At 41.6% G+C, this 14,188-nt stretch overlaps 1 long non-coding RNA gene across 4 annotated transcripts in view; it reads left to right on the forward strand.

Moving 5' to 3' along the window:
• Positions 1-14,188, forward strand: part of LOC109280817 (uncharacterized) — a 101,442-nt gene that overhangs the window by 25,357 nt on the left and 61,897 nt on the right. The window contains exon 4 of one of the 4 annotated variants that reach the window (XR_009460975.1): positions 2,113-3,174. The exons of the other annotated variants lie outside the window; for them this stretch is intronic. This is a non-coding gene — a long non-coding RNA (uncharacterized LOC109280817). Of the gene's footprint in view, positions 1-2,112; positions 3,175-14,188 lie in introns of those variants that run through there. 4 annotated transcript variants of the gene reach the window in all.

Genomic DNA, 14,188 nt, shown 5'->3' on the forward strand with positions numbered 1-14,188 from the left:
TATACGACATCCACCCCTCCTCCTGTGTCCAGGAGTTTCGTAACCTGGTCATAGAAAGAGACTAGGTTGGTCAGGCACGATCTGCCCGCCACATCCCATGCTGGTTTCCCCTCAGCATAATTTGCCCTGCCGGGCTCTCGCAAATGTGAGCCTTGATAATTTTTTCAAATACTTTACCAAGGATGGAGGTGAGACTGACCGGCCTATAGTTGCCCGGGTCCTCCTTCCTCCCCTTTTTGAAAATGGGGACCACGTTAGCCCTTTTCCAGTCCTCCGGGACTTGGCCCATGCACCACGAGCATTCGAATATTCCCGCCAGTGGCTCTGCAATGACGTCGGCCAGTGCCTTCAGCACCCTCGGATGGAGCCCATCCGGGCCTGCCGACTTAAAGGCATCCAGTTCTTCCAAGTGACTCTGCACCACCTCAGGATCTACGCATGGAAGTCTGGCCCCTTGCTGCTGCCTCTCTACATCCCCAGTGAGAGACTTGTTGTGCCCCTCACTTAGGAACACTGAGGCAAAGAACTCGTTGAGGAGTTCAGCCTTGTCCCCCCTATCTGTCACCAATTGTTTCTGCCCATTTAGCAGCGGTCCTATTCCTCCCTGGGCCTTCCTTTTACTCCCAATATATCTAAAAAACAATTTCTTGTTGTCCTTTACTTGGGTTGCCATCCTCAGCTCCATGGTAGCTTTGGCCCGCCTAACTGCCTCCCTACATAAAGCGAGGGAAACCTGTATTATAGCTATTCCTGTGATCTGTTAATTTCTCATGGTTTACAATGGTCCAGTCTGACACTCCATTCTCCATAGAATAACAGGTCTTTAAGCAAAAAATGATTCTATGGCTTACGTTATGCAGAAGGTCAGAGTAGTCAATTTTACCTTAAAATTTGTGAATACATTTGGCGGTAGGGACCTTAGTCAAACATCCTTTTTATTAATAAGGAAAGCTAAACCAAAAGGGAGTTTTCCTGTTTTACAAACATGTCTGAGGTTGGGAATTTTCCGAATTCTCAAGCAAAGTGTCACTATGCTGCTTTAGTTCTACAGTGCAACTGTAAATTATTTCTTCAATTGGAGCTCAATGGTGGGGTAGTAACCGCAGTGATACTATGCCAATTGGTGTGCTGGTAATCCTTATTTTATGTAGATGCATTTCTCTGGCACCCATGACCAGAGTGTACTTCATGACTCTGTCCATATGTGCAGGCACGTGCAGTTTGTAGTGTCACAAACCTCTCTGTGGCACCACAAACCACACACATTGCAAACCATGCATGGCACTGCTAATTTGTAATACGGGGGCAAAATTTGCTATTGGAATTTCTTGGTAGTGGAAAAAAAAAGGAAAAGAAAGCAAGGCAAAGCACACACAAATAGCGTGTGCCAGAACAAATGCAGAAACGGGAGCAGGCAGCCCTGGGTTGCCTGCTCCGCTCTCTCCACATGCCACTCCCTGGCTGGCTGGGGTGCAGGGTGACTTGGCGCAGGGGCTACCTTCTGGCTAGCCTCATGCTGATGCACCCTGTGCCTCAGCCAGCAGCCCCCCTCCCCAGCACATGGAGCCTGGCTGGGAGCTGGGAGGAGCTGGGCACAGCCCGCAGCAAAGGGCACATGCAAGGATATGTGCTTTGGCACAAAGTAGCGGCACAAATTTGTGCTGCTGCAAGTATCTGCTCATCTGGATGGGACCCATAAGTGTTAATGATTTAAGCCCTGTAGCACTGGGGAGTAGAGAAGTTGGTTAGCTAGAGAGCTGAGAGAGCCACATAGTTTAATCTATATGGGTTCTGAGGGAAGGGGTCATGGCTCAGTTGGGCCTGGGGTTAGCAGTGGAACTGTAGAGGTGGAGCAGCTTCTGGCACTGATCCCATGGGAACTAGGCTGCTGAAGAAAGAAGCCTTGGAAAGCAGCATGGAAAATTGGTGGGGCAGTAACAGTAGTGCTGCCCATATTTAGCTTTCAAAAAGTCTACCTAACTTCAGGGTGTGAATTAAGGGGGAGCTGACTGAAAATCATAACTTGGGGGGAGAGGGGGAGGGTCTCCATTTGGATTGCTCCTTCACTTAAGTGGACTTGTTAATCAGTGAACCAGTTTAATTTTTTTGCAGACCCCGCCAAGCATCGAAGTGTAATTCAAATCCTGCCTAACTTGCATTGCAGCCTGAAATCTGTGGGGTTTCATGACAATCTCCAGGCATCCATAGATTTGTGGACCAAGCCTCCTGCCTGCTTTGTGATGGGACTATTTGAAAGAAACCACAGGATTATATTTCTTATGTCTAAGTTTTTCTTGACCCCATGTTACAACCTTACTTAAGAAAGCTTACTTTAAGTAATCTATATGTTTTCAACAGTATGCTTTTTTTTTCCTCTGGTAAAATTGTTAACCAGGAAAGAAATGTTTAAATGTATGCATTTAAATTAAGGCTCCAAACTCTATATGTTGGGTCCCATAAAAGTGTCCTGCTGCTCACACTGAAGGCTAAGTAGTTTTAGGAGCTTAACTCCAGGCATCCAACTTTGATAAATGTGTCCATTTCCCCTACCTACCCTAGCAGTAACTTGGCTAGCAGTAACTCAGAATTGATTGCCAGGTAGCAGCTTGCCAGAATCATGCTTGGCAGCTGTTTGAATGTAGCTAGCTAATGTGGTTCTGTTCCCCTTTTGAATAAGACCTAAATTGCTGAAAACCTTTCTTCCCTGGGAAGCTTCAATTATTTGCCAAAGGCCATTATGTTCAGATTAGAGTCAGTAACAGGAGAAACAAGCAAGTTGTTGCTTTAACTGATCACAAATTTACAGGAACCTTCAAAAGGGCTTAGCAATGTCTTCAGCCTGTTATTTTAACAACAGATTTGCAACATCAGTATATTGAGTCACTGAGTAGGTGTACTGCAAATACCTGCTGGTTGCCTGAGATACAGTTCAGATTATATAATACTATCCATACTGTGTCACCTGGAACTAGATCAACTGCTTCAAAGGGATGCTCATTTTTAAAAGGGATGTTGCCAGGAACTTGTTTTAAAGTCGTTTTCCCTATTCTCCATTATTTGCAGTACTTTCTTAGAGGCTTGACTACATAATTCTCCTTACTAATTATGTTGTTTGCATTTGGAAACTACTGAAAATTGTTTTCAGTAGAGCTGAAATATAAATAAGTAATTGGATGGATGTATTATGTTGGTTTATTTCATTCTGTATTTATTTTGCTTGCTTTTGTGTATCATCAGTGAAGTTAGTGTTGGACTGACAATAGGGTTTGTAGCTAATGGGTAGGGCTGTGCGAAATTTTGCTGGCTGTTTCATTTCGATGTTGTTTCAACTCATTTTGAGCTCGAAACAGCGAAATTGAAACAAAGGGATTCAAAAAAGCCTTGAAATGGAATAAGGGCAGTCGAAACATTTCAAAAGTTTTGAAATGTTTCAAGTTTCAAAGCTGAAGCTGGGTTTGCCTGCAGGGAAACGGAAAGTAAGGAGAGGGAGGGAGAAGAGGGGGGAAGGACTGCTCTAATATTGACTGTGACAGTTTGGCTGCCTGAGATGCTGCCGGTGCTACTGTGCTGCTTACTAAGTTATTACCTTTAAAGTGGTGGACCGGACTGAAGCTGTAGGGAAGGAGGAGACCTTATTGGGGCACACTACCGTGTCACATAGAGGCCCCAGTGCCAGTGAGGGCATGCCTTAACACACACACGGTGTCACCCATGTCATGAGTTTTGCTTGTCTTCAGCCTGAGGTGCAGTTTCCCAAAAACCCCTGCACCTATCTCCTTGAAAGCTGGAAGGCTTCATGGCCTTAGCAGGGGCTACCATGCCTGCAGTTTTCACCCTGCTGTGCCTTAACACATACACACGTGACATGAGTTTTGCTTGTCTTCAGCCTGAGGTGAAGTTTCCCAGAAACTCCTGTACCTATCTCCGTGAAACTTGGTAGGTTTCATGCCCTCAGAAGGGGCTACCATCACTGCTGTTTTCATCCAAATCTGCCAAAAAATGACAGTTATAAGCAGTTTCGTGTTTCTCCATTATAACCTATGGGCAAAATGTCGCAGCAGCGAAACAGTTTCGATTAAACTAAATGGAACAGTGCTTTCAAAATGAAATGAAACTCAAAATGAAACACTGTCCTGTCAAAACGGTGAAATGATGGTTTTGCATAGCCCTACTAATGGGTGCATCTACGTGCTAAAGGAAGGACTAAAGCATGGCACAGTAGCTGCCTATACTGCGCTGTACTTGCAACACATGGTTATTTTTAGCAGCTACTTCACCATAGTGGTGCATTATAATGGGGGGAGTGTGGAGTGTGCTGCTACAGCGAAGTAGCTGCTGGTCACATGTAGACATCTCTGGACTCTGTCACCATAGCGCATCACTGCAGATACGTAGTGTCATGTGTAGACACACCCTAACTCATGCTTCCTCTGGTATCTGTGTAGTAGCAAAGGACAAAAATACATAAGACCATAAGTGAAATCAGGTCTCTGCACAAAAACAGTCGTATGTACAATGCAACATAACACTGTATTTAAAAATTGTGCATTTGCATCCACTTTTATTATTTAAGCATCTCAGCTTTATCAATAATATGTGTTGCTAAGGCGCACATTCAGCAGGCCCCAGGCCTAACTTTACAAATGTGAGTAGTGTCACTGAAGGGAACATGCTGAAGTGCCTTGCTGAACTGGCACCTGATGGAAAGACAAAGGGTGTGTACAGCCATTCTCTGCACCTGGTATATGTTCACATGACTTACTTTAAGCCACCAAAACATAGACTTGGAGTGGTGTGTACACCTGCTGGGGCTGTATGGGGAAAGTGGTGCAAGTTACTAGGGGTAGACAGGCTTGAGGGGGGCTAGAGGGTCAGCAGGGGCATTTGGTGGGTTTTGGGGAGGCGGTTGGCAGGATCACAGGGGCTGGCAGGTCTGCAGGGGGAGGAGTTGATGCGAGTCTGTGGGGGTGGGATGGGAGGGTGTCTGGTTGCAGGAATTGTGGGGCTAGTCCTCCCAGGGTCAGGGGGTGGGTAGAAATAGTGTATCCTTAGGGCTGAGGTGAGCAGCTGGGCTTTCCCAGCCCCAGGGCTGTGCTACAAACTTGTACAGGCTGTTAGGAGATCTGGTTAACCCTTTCCTAGATCACATTAACCCAATCTTGATCTAAGTTAGCATACCTCCTGAGATGAACTAACTTAGATCAGGTGTGCCATTTTAAAGAGATTTAAGCCCTCTGAATGCCTGGAAGTTTGGGCATTTAGATTAACCTAACCCTTTTTATATGTACCCTGTACATACAAGTTGAGCGTATATGCACCCTAAGAGCTATTGGTCTCATGGAATGTGTTTTAAGGAAGTGTCACAGAAGAAAGGAAAGACATCTGCTAGTGAGGATATAGCCTTAGAAAAGTAAGTGAAAAAGAGATTTTATGAAGGGAGCTTAAGGAGAATGGTATATTGTCAGAGGTTAGCAAGGTAAGTAATTTTAATTCGGCATTTGGCAGGAGTGAAGTGAAAATTTGGGTGGGCACACCATGGAGAAGGAATAGTTAAAGCCCAAGATGATCAATGCCTGGAGAAGATTTGGGGACAGATTCCAGAATTATTATAGAGTGAAAGTGGTAGGATTTAGTTACAGTATTGATGATGGGCTGAGGCGTAAATCTGTTCAGTCACGAAAGCAGGCTGGAAATCTTGGGAGTTGGGTTTTTTTTTCCAGACACTTCCATTACTTTCTGGCTTTTATTGATCACAAAACTAGCTGTACAAAACAGCAGCTTTTCTCATGGTACTTTGGACATTCCATTTTTATGTCCTGGACTTGGAAGCACACACATTAAAAGTAAACCAAATATTTTGAACCTATAGAAAGTTTGTATTTGGTATGGGGCAAAGATTCAGCTTGTATAAGGACAGATGTGAGCATCTCTACTATTAATTATGTTCATATCTAGATTACAGAGCTAATCCTAAAGCCCTCACTCCATTTTTAGTCGACTCCAGTAGGAGTTTGGCTAGAGTAAGAAATGAGCAAACACTGAGTCTGACTCTGGAATTTTGCTTTACATATGGATTCTTAGGGACAAATCCAACTCTCCTTTTTGTGGCTAAATAGCACTTGTGTGGCTAAAGCTAGCCATATAAGTAGCATTTTGAGCTACTTCTGTGCAACTTGTCAGATCTTTCTGAGCATGCTCTGGTTACTTTTCCACCTGGGTGGGTATTTGCATACATTCCATGACAGTTCCTGAAATATTAGTTACAGGAAAACCATGACTAACAACTGTTGGATGGAGGAGGGCAGGCTTTCTCCACCTTTTAGTCCAATAGTCCAGGGTTCTTGTCTAGAGTGTAGAAGACCCAAGTTTAAGCCCCGCTCATCAAGAAGGGGCTTGAACTTACATATCTCACTTCTCAGCAAAGTGCTCTTATCCACCAGGTCATGCATGGGTGCGGAATTACCAAGAGCACCTGCCATCTTTCTGTTGAAACTGGCTCCCTGGGCAGACAAGAAGGACAGAAAAATGGTGCCTGAAGGGAAGCAAACCAGATGGGGTGGTGCCATAAGATAGTACCACCCTGGAAGGGAGGGGGGGCCTCATTTGAGTTTTCTCTCATCCTCTTGTTTTCCAGTGCTGTTTCTATATTTTGCATTTAATAATAATTGGTAAAATAGATACACAACCGTGGGATCGCTTTTGACCAGTAGGGCAAGAACAGGGACAAGGACACTATCTGCTAAGCCATTGGGCTAAAAGACTGGAGGGCCCTCTTTCCTCTCCCCCATACATGAAAAGTGTATCTAAAGTCTGCATAAGTAGCCCAAAATACCCCTTACATGGCTAACAAAGCCATGTAAGTGGTACTTACCCATCTAATGGTGGATCTGGATTTTGGCTTTAGCTTGGTGCAGCCTGAGGTAAGCTCTTCGGGTGCCTATACACATGTATCGAGGCTGCTCCGACATGTAATTACAGCACGTCGGAGCAGGCTCGATTAATCGAGTCTGCGGGAGCTAGGTAATTACTGCGGTCCAGCAGACTCCACCATCTCATGTATCAGTGTCCCTGTGCTGAAACATTTCAAGGGTGGGGCTTTAACTAAAGCTCATTCGATGAGCTTGAAAGTGCCCCTGCTGCCATTTTTCAGCACGGGGATTCTGATGCATGTAACACTCTGGGCGCTTTAATTAGAGCAGCTCTCAGAGCTGCTCTAATTAAAGTACTACCCCACCCCTGCCTACTGGAGCACATGTATAAATGCCTTTTGTGATGGACACTCTTCCCTCCTCTGTATATGGATAGTACCTAAAATGGTTTGGGCTATGCAGGGATGCAGTTACCAATATATTGCGGATAGACCTTCTCTGGTATTATTTGCAGAAGCATCAGGGGCACTCTTGACAAAGATGTGCTAGCTTTGTAAATTTAAATTCCATAGTTTTTTATTTATGATTAAACAAGTTTGTTGCTGCTTAAAGCTCTTATCTTCATTTATGGAGTATTTTCAAGGACACAACAGAATTCAAACAATCTTAGCTGTTTTGAGAGACAGAAGAAATGCACCCTTTTGTCTTATACATTAAGGAGCAGTTCTACTTTGAAAAGTGACTAGGCAAAAATCCCACATTTGAGCTCAGCAGACCTACTCTCACTGAGTGAAATACATGTCAAAGGCACCATCCTAACGCAGGTGAAGTGAACTAAAAGAATGTGAATTTTACGTACACCCAGCCTGGGGTCAAGGAGCAGAGTATACATCCTGTGATCGTGGCTTAGCTTAGAGCTGGGCAGAAGGAAGGGCCGGGTGGCCCCATGCTGACTAACTCGGTGCATCTACACGTGCATTAGTGCGCTTTTGTTAATATACATTAAATATAGTACCTATGGGCATTTTTACACATGCTGTGAGATGCAGTGCCAGGTGCTTTAATTAGTGAGCTGCGCTAATTAAAACAACCACTCAACATGTGTATCAGTGTTGCCACATGTTCCCACACTGAACAAATGAAGGTAGGGCACTTTGAAGTAAAGTACATAAAACGTGTTTTATTTCAAAGCTCCCTGCCACCATTTTTTCAGTGTGGAGATGCATGGAGACACTGATGCACATGATGTGGAAGGCTGCCAGAGCGTGTTAATTTTTGTGCTCCAGCAGATTCAGTTGAGTCTGCTCCATTGTGTTGTATTTCCAGCACATCAGAGCCGGCTCTGTGTACATGCATAAGAGCCCTCCATTGTGAGGTACTAGGTAAATGTGTACTAACCTATTTTAATGTGTGTTAGTGAAAGCACGTGGGGTTTTTTTAGTGATGCTTTAATTTGCATTAAAATAGGCTAATATGCATTAAAGCCCACATGTAGATGTGCGCCCGCTGGTTCTAAAAGGCTTATAATTGGAGTAGTAGTAACTATACAGCTTCCACAACATCAGGGATGTAATGAACTGGGTTCTATTCATTATTACAGGTTTCAGTAGCACAGCAAAGTTCTCCACTAAGTGATACCTGTGCAATTCCAGAGTAAGTAGCAACAAGGGCAGTTTCATTGCAGCCATGAAGATGCAGAAACCTCTGCAGGTTTTTTATCACCTTTTGCAGGTGGTCAATCCCCATAGTCCAGCCCCATTTTTTTCCACCATACATTCCCTAGATTGCTGGGGTACAGGGAGGAGCAATTTCAGAAGTGAAAAGTGGGATGGGGGGCAGAACACCTGTAGAGGGTCCTCAGGTCTTGCCTTCTGCAAGCAATAGAACTGCTGCAGTTTCAAAGGGTCTAAGCCTCTTCTGGGGAGACAAGATTATCTATCAAAGTTCTTGAGTATGTTGAAACTTGAATATCCAAAACTGTGCATACAGCAACTTGGCTGTACAGATTCAATGGCTAGATTCAGATGGCTGTGAAATGTTCACCTTTGTTGTGTTTCTTTTTACCCAGAAGAATCTCAAGCCTTCACTCTGGATGGCTAGATTTAGCATTGCGGTTGTGGGGAGGGTCCATTTCTTAATAAAAACCTGCTTATTATATAACTTACCAGAAATTTGCTCCAGATAATAGATTCCACAATTGCAGTGAATATTGCTGAAGTAAGGAGAAAATATTTGTCTCAGCACTTGACATTATAAAATTGTACGCTTTATTTACACTTATATTTATTGAATAATTTGATGTAAAGGTATAGCATTCTCCTTCAACCTAAATTCCACAAGCTGCATTGTTATCAGTAATAGAATTGCACTGGAATGTACGTGGTATCAGAACAATAGCTCCATTATGACCTACTAACACGCTAATCTAGTCTGAGTTAAAAAAGACCTACATAGTAAATACAGCACAGTAAGATAGCTGAATTAGTTTCTGTAACAGCCAAAACTGTGATTCATGACATCTTTCTTTAAAAAGGAATTTGAATTTTAATATTTATATTGCTACTTCATGCCATGCAGTTTTAATATCTTGCAAGATAAAGCTTAGCTTTTATTTGTGTTAGAAGATAAGAAATGGTAAATACCCTGAAACTGAAAGTAGTTCATGAATCAAATAATATTTCCTCACCCTTCCCACCCGGGCTGCTGATTACAAATAGAAAAGTCTCATATCATATTAGTAACAGTGTTTTCTGCATTAGGAAAATGTTGTGTAATGTAGTGATCTCTTAGCTCCTGTATACCCCACAATACTGGAATATCTGAGCACTTAACAGTCTTTACCCACAGCTCCCTATCTAATAGGGAAGTATAATCACCTCCACTTACAGTTGGGAAACAGGCACATAGAGACTAAAGAACGTGCCCAACGTTGCCCATGAACTGTGGGGCACAGCAAGGTATTGAGCCCTTATACTCTGAGTGCAAGTCTAGAGTCTTTCCTCTCTAAATGATGAAGCTGAAGTTGCATAAAACGAGGCTTCCATCATCACAATTGACTGTGGAATGTTACCATATGAACTGCATTGATGAAATTATGTTCTGTGCTAAAACAGTGCATCTACAATGGGGATATGCTCTAAGGCAGCTAAACTGTTGTGCATGCATTTTGTTAACATATAATGCAACAGTGCTCTATGAACCTTGTCAGGAGTACAGGGTATACATGTGGTATACCCAAACACTACCACCTGATCCTAAACTAATGAAAGTTAATGGGACTCATTCAACTTCAGTGACTTCTCAAAGAGGTCCTTATTTTTCTGAGACTTGAGGCCATAATCCTTTATAACCCAATATTTAAATGTATTTAGGTGCCCAAAGATATAGGTAACTCAGTGAGATTTGTAAAAGAGCCTAAGTAGATTATGCACCTACATCTCACTGAAATAAATTTAGGCGCCTAAGTCACTTCAGGGTTGTTAGGTGTAGCCATGTCAGTCTAAGGCCATAGGTAGACAAGGTTTTTTAGGTAGACGCAGTATCTTTTTATTAGACTAGCTAAATAGTTGGAAAAATTGTTCTTTCCAAGCTTTCGGGCACAGATACTCTTCTTCACACATGGGGAGAGTCTGGTGGTGTTTTGTGTGCTCTCCTGGGTGGAATGGAAGTGAATATGCAAGATATAGGTCTGTGAAAATGCAAATGTGTGGCAGTGAAAATCAGAGGGAATGGGAGACAATAGGTGTGAGACAGGGGGATGGGAATGTTCTTTCACCAGTTTAACGTTTCCCCCTTCCCTCCCTCCCCCCACCTACCTGTTTCACACCTATTGCCTCCCATTCGCTCTGATCCTCATTGCCACACATTTGCATTTTCACAGACCTGCACTTTGCATATTGGCTTCCATTCCATGCAGGAGAGCACACAAAACATCAGCAGACTCTCCCTATGCCTGAAGAAGGGTGTTTGCGCCTGAAAGCTTGCAAGGAACAATTTGTCCAACTATTTAGTTGGTCTAATAAAAGATAGCACGTCTACCCAAAGAACTTTGTCTGCCTAAGTCACTTCAGCACTTGTAAAAATGTATTCCTTTTTACTTCTAATGAAAACCTAAATGCCTTTTTTTTTTTGCTTTATCTAAAATAAACACATTTCAATTATATACCTGTAGTTGCAACTGCTGGTACCTTGTATGTGATTCTTATTGTCAGAGAGAAAAATATATTGATAGTTTCTTCTTTCCTATTTGATCATGGCTAACTCAACTGTCTCCTTTCCTGCAGGCAAACCACATTCACTCATTCATTTCAGCTGTAAATTTCTAATTTGATCGTATCCATTCAAATGCTTAAATTAATGTATTGTGCCAGTAAAGTTTTTCCAGCTGTTGAAGGATACATTAGTGCTCATACATCTAAAAGAGTTTTTGATTCAGCATATCCGGTTTATGAATCTCACTTCCTAACTCAGTTTTGAATGATCTGTTATCATTATTGTCATCCTTATTGGGAAGGTTCAATAATACATTAATAACATAACACAAGTTCTGCCCAAAAGGGAGAAGTTGTTACATAGAAAATAAAAAAAGATACTGGAATTATATGCTAAAGTTAGCCTCTCTGAGTATTATATAGATGCTATATGGATATATGTGTAGAGTTATTCTATAAATCAAGGAGGAAAATTGTTGAAGTTGTTGAGGGCATATTGGATGTGCATCTGTTAAATATGTATTCCACTCAAAAATAGAAATACAATGTCTGGGAGTTGCCAGATGCACATAAATTAACAAGATGAGTTGACTTGTTGGCGGATAAAATATTATAGGTAGCTGCTACACTGGTATGTCCATTTGCAATGTTTTTCTCAATTTATAAAAACAGTCGGCCTAAATCTTCCCTCCCTTCCATTTTTTAGTCATTTACAGAAATAGTTTTATATTGCAGTTCTAACTTGATTGTGTTTATCATTAACTTTATGGCCCATTTTCACAACTGTAAATGACTGCACAGGGATGCAAAGAATCAGTGTGTGTCAATAGTCCATGAGAGAGAAAGATGGTAAAGTTGTATTCCAGCCATACATAAACCAATTTAAAAAATCAGAGCTTTCATGGTCAGGTAATTCTAAATTAAAATAAAAAAATTTAAAACATATTTACTAGCAAGGTAAAGTGCTTTTATGGTTCTAACCTGTCAGACACTCTCTAATACATTCACAGACTTAGCCAAGATTTTTAAAAAATTATCAAAAGACTTCTAACGTACCTGATGTTATTTTGGCAAAGTACTCCCAAAGGAAAGTATTTTTTTTTTATTTTTTATTCAGAACATCTAGAAAATTCAAATTTGGGAGAAAGGTCAACCAATAGAGCTTTGCTATATGACATTCTAAAGCCAGTGAGAAAACTTTGGCTGAAGTCAAATGTTGCATGGATGCTTTTTCTGATAACCCTGAAGCTTTTCACCTCAAAAATTTCCTTTGGCAGAAAACCGACTATGAGAGATGTTAGGCAGCTTGATGTTGTATGTCAAAATCACTTATATCTCCAATCTGAACTGCAACTATGGCATCCTAATGTTTGGGGAACTTTTTTTTTAAAGTCTGTTTTTCAGTTTATTACTGAACATATACTGAATTCCCTATATTGCAAGCAAATTGAGCATCATATACTGCTGCTGTTAGAATAATTCTTTCAATTTACAGAGTAGAATTTAACTCCTCAGTAAAAAAATATCTCCTAAGTAGAGTGTAGACTTCAGCTACACGCTTTTCTATAAATAGACTGCCTATTAAAATGAAAAAAAAAATTAAAAACCTATTAAAACTGCAGTTGACTTCAGTAGGAATGCAATTGGGTCATGGGTATTAACGAAAAAAGGTACAGATAATAACTCCCAAAGAATGAAATTGAAATGTGTCGCAGTATCAGAGCAATGCCCCAGATTCTACATCAGGTTCAACGGTATTCTTTCTCCAGCTGGGTTTGAGTTCCTGCTGCGATTTCCAATCTGATGTCATTTATATTTGTATTACATTGAAGCAGAAAGACATGATTTGTTATGTGTTTACAGGCATTGACTTGCTTCTGCCCGGAGTCCTAACTGACGTGCCTATTAAAAAAAAAAAAAAAAAAAAGAGGAAGGGTCCTGATTCTCATTTATACATAAACCCTTTGCAATCACTGTGGTATTATAGAGTTGCATCTAAACTGACATTTTATTTATGTTTCCATATAAATTGCATTTGCTTGTACTTTTACCTTGCCAGAGTAGTATAAAAAAGCCAAACAATGAAGAAGAGACCTGACCTACAGAAAATAAAGTTCCCCAAAGGATGGGATGACATTGAGTAAGCCAACAAGTTGATGTTAGGACGAAATTTGGAACCTGGACTAAAAGTGAGCTTGTCTCAAACCAAACCAAAGTAGTATCATAGGGAACCATAATCCGGTATCAAATACCATTAACAAATCTGACTTTTAAATTAAGAGCCTGATCCTGCACAGTGTTAGGGTTTGCTTTGTCAGTGCAATGTTTACTTATTGCCATAACAGTGTATGCCAATTATTAATTAATCTTTGAATATGTGTTATATTTTCTTCTTATGTACGTTCCGTTTCCTACATAAACAAATCCTTGGGCTTGTCTACACAAGACAGTTACTGTGAAGCTATCTAATTAGCTCTTCAGTAAATGTTTCAGCGTCTACATGTGTGGCTCTGTTAGCCTGCAGTAAACTAATAAACTCCTTCTCATGTTAGTAGTTGTAAATACAAGCACTACCCTGCAGTAGAGTTTTTTTTTTTAATGCACAACAATGCTCATGCAGATGCTGACCAGCTGGCTGGGGCATGAGGGTACTTCAGTGTGGGGCTGCCTGCCAGCTAGCCCCTGCATTGAATCATCCTTGTGTCCCAGCTAGCCCCTCCACAGCATGTTGAGCCAGGTCAGAGCAGCCCCAGGCTGGCAGGCTGACCCCTTGGACCCTTGCCAGCTGAGGCTGCTCTGACCTGGCTCAACATGCTGCAGTCCCAGGCTCATATGCACATGGTGCTTGGGAGCAATAAACTCCAGCGTAATATGCACCGGAGTTAATTGCTGCACATTAATAACACTTGTAGGTGTGCCCAGTGTTGAAAATGCATACGGCCTATACCTTTTATTAGAAAAATTGATTAAGGTGAAAATGATGACATTCTCCACTCAGTGAGCCCATATCATTTTCATTAAGATTAAAAAGAATTACTTCGTTTTGTATAACTTTAGAGATTTCAGACTGATATGACAACTGCTACCTGAAAAATATCATCTGTGATT

The sequence above is a fragment of the Alligator mississippiensis genome, chromosome 3 (assembly GCF_030867095.1).
Source record: "Alligator mississippiensis isolate rAllMis1 chromosome 3, rAllMis1, whole genome shotgun sequence".
Lineage (NCBI taxonomy): Eukaryota > Metazoa > Chordata > Crocodylia > Alligatoridae > Alligator > Alligator mississippiensis.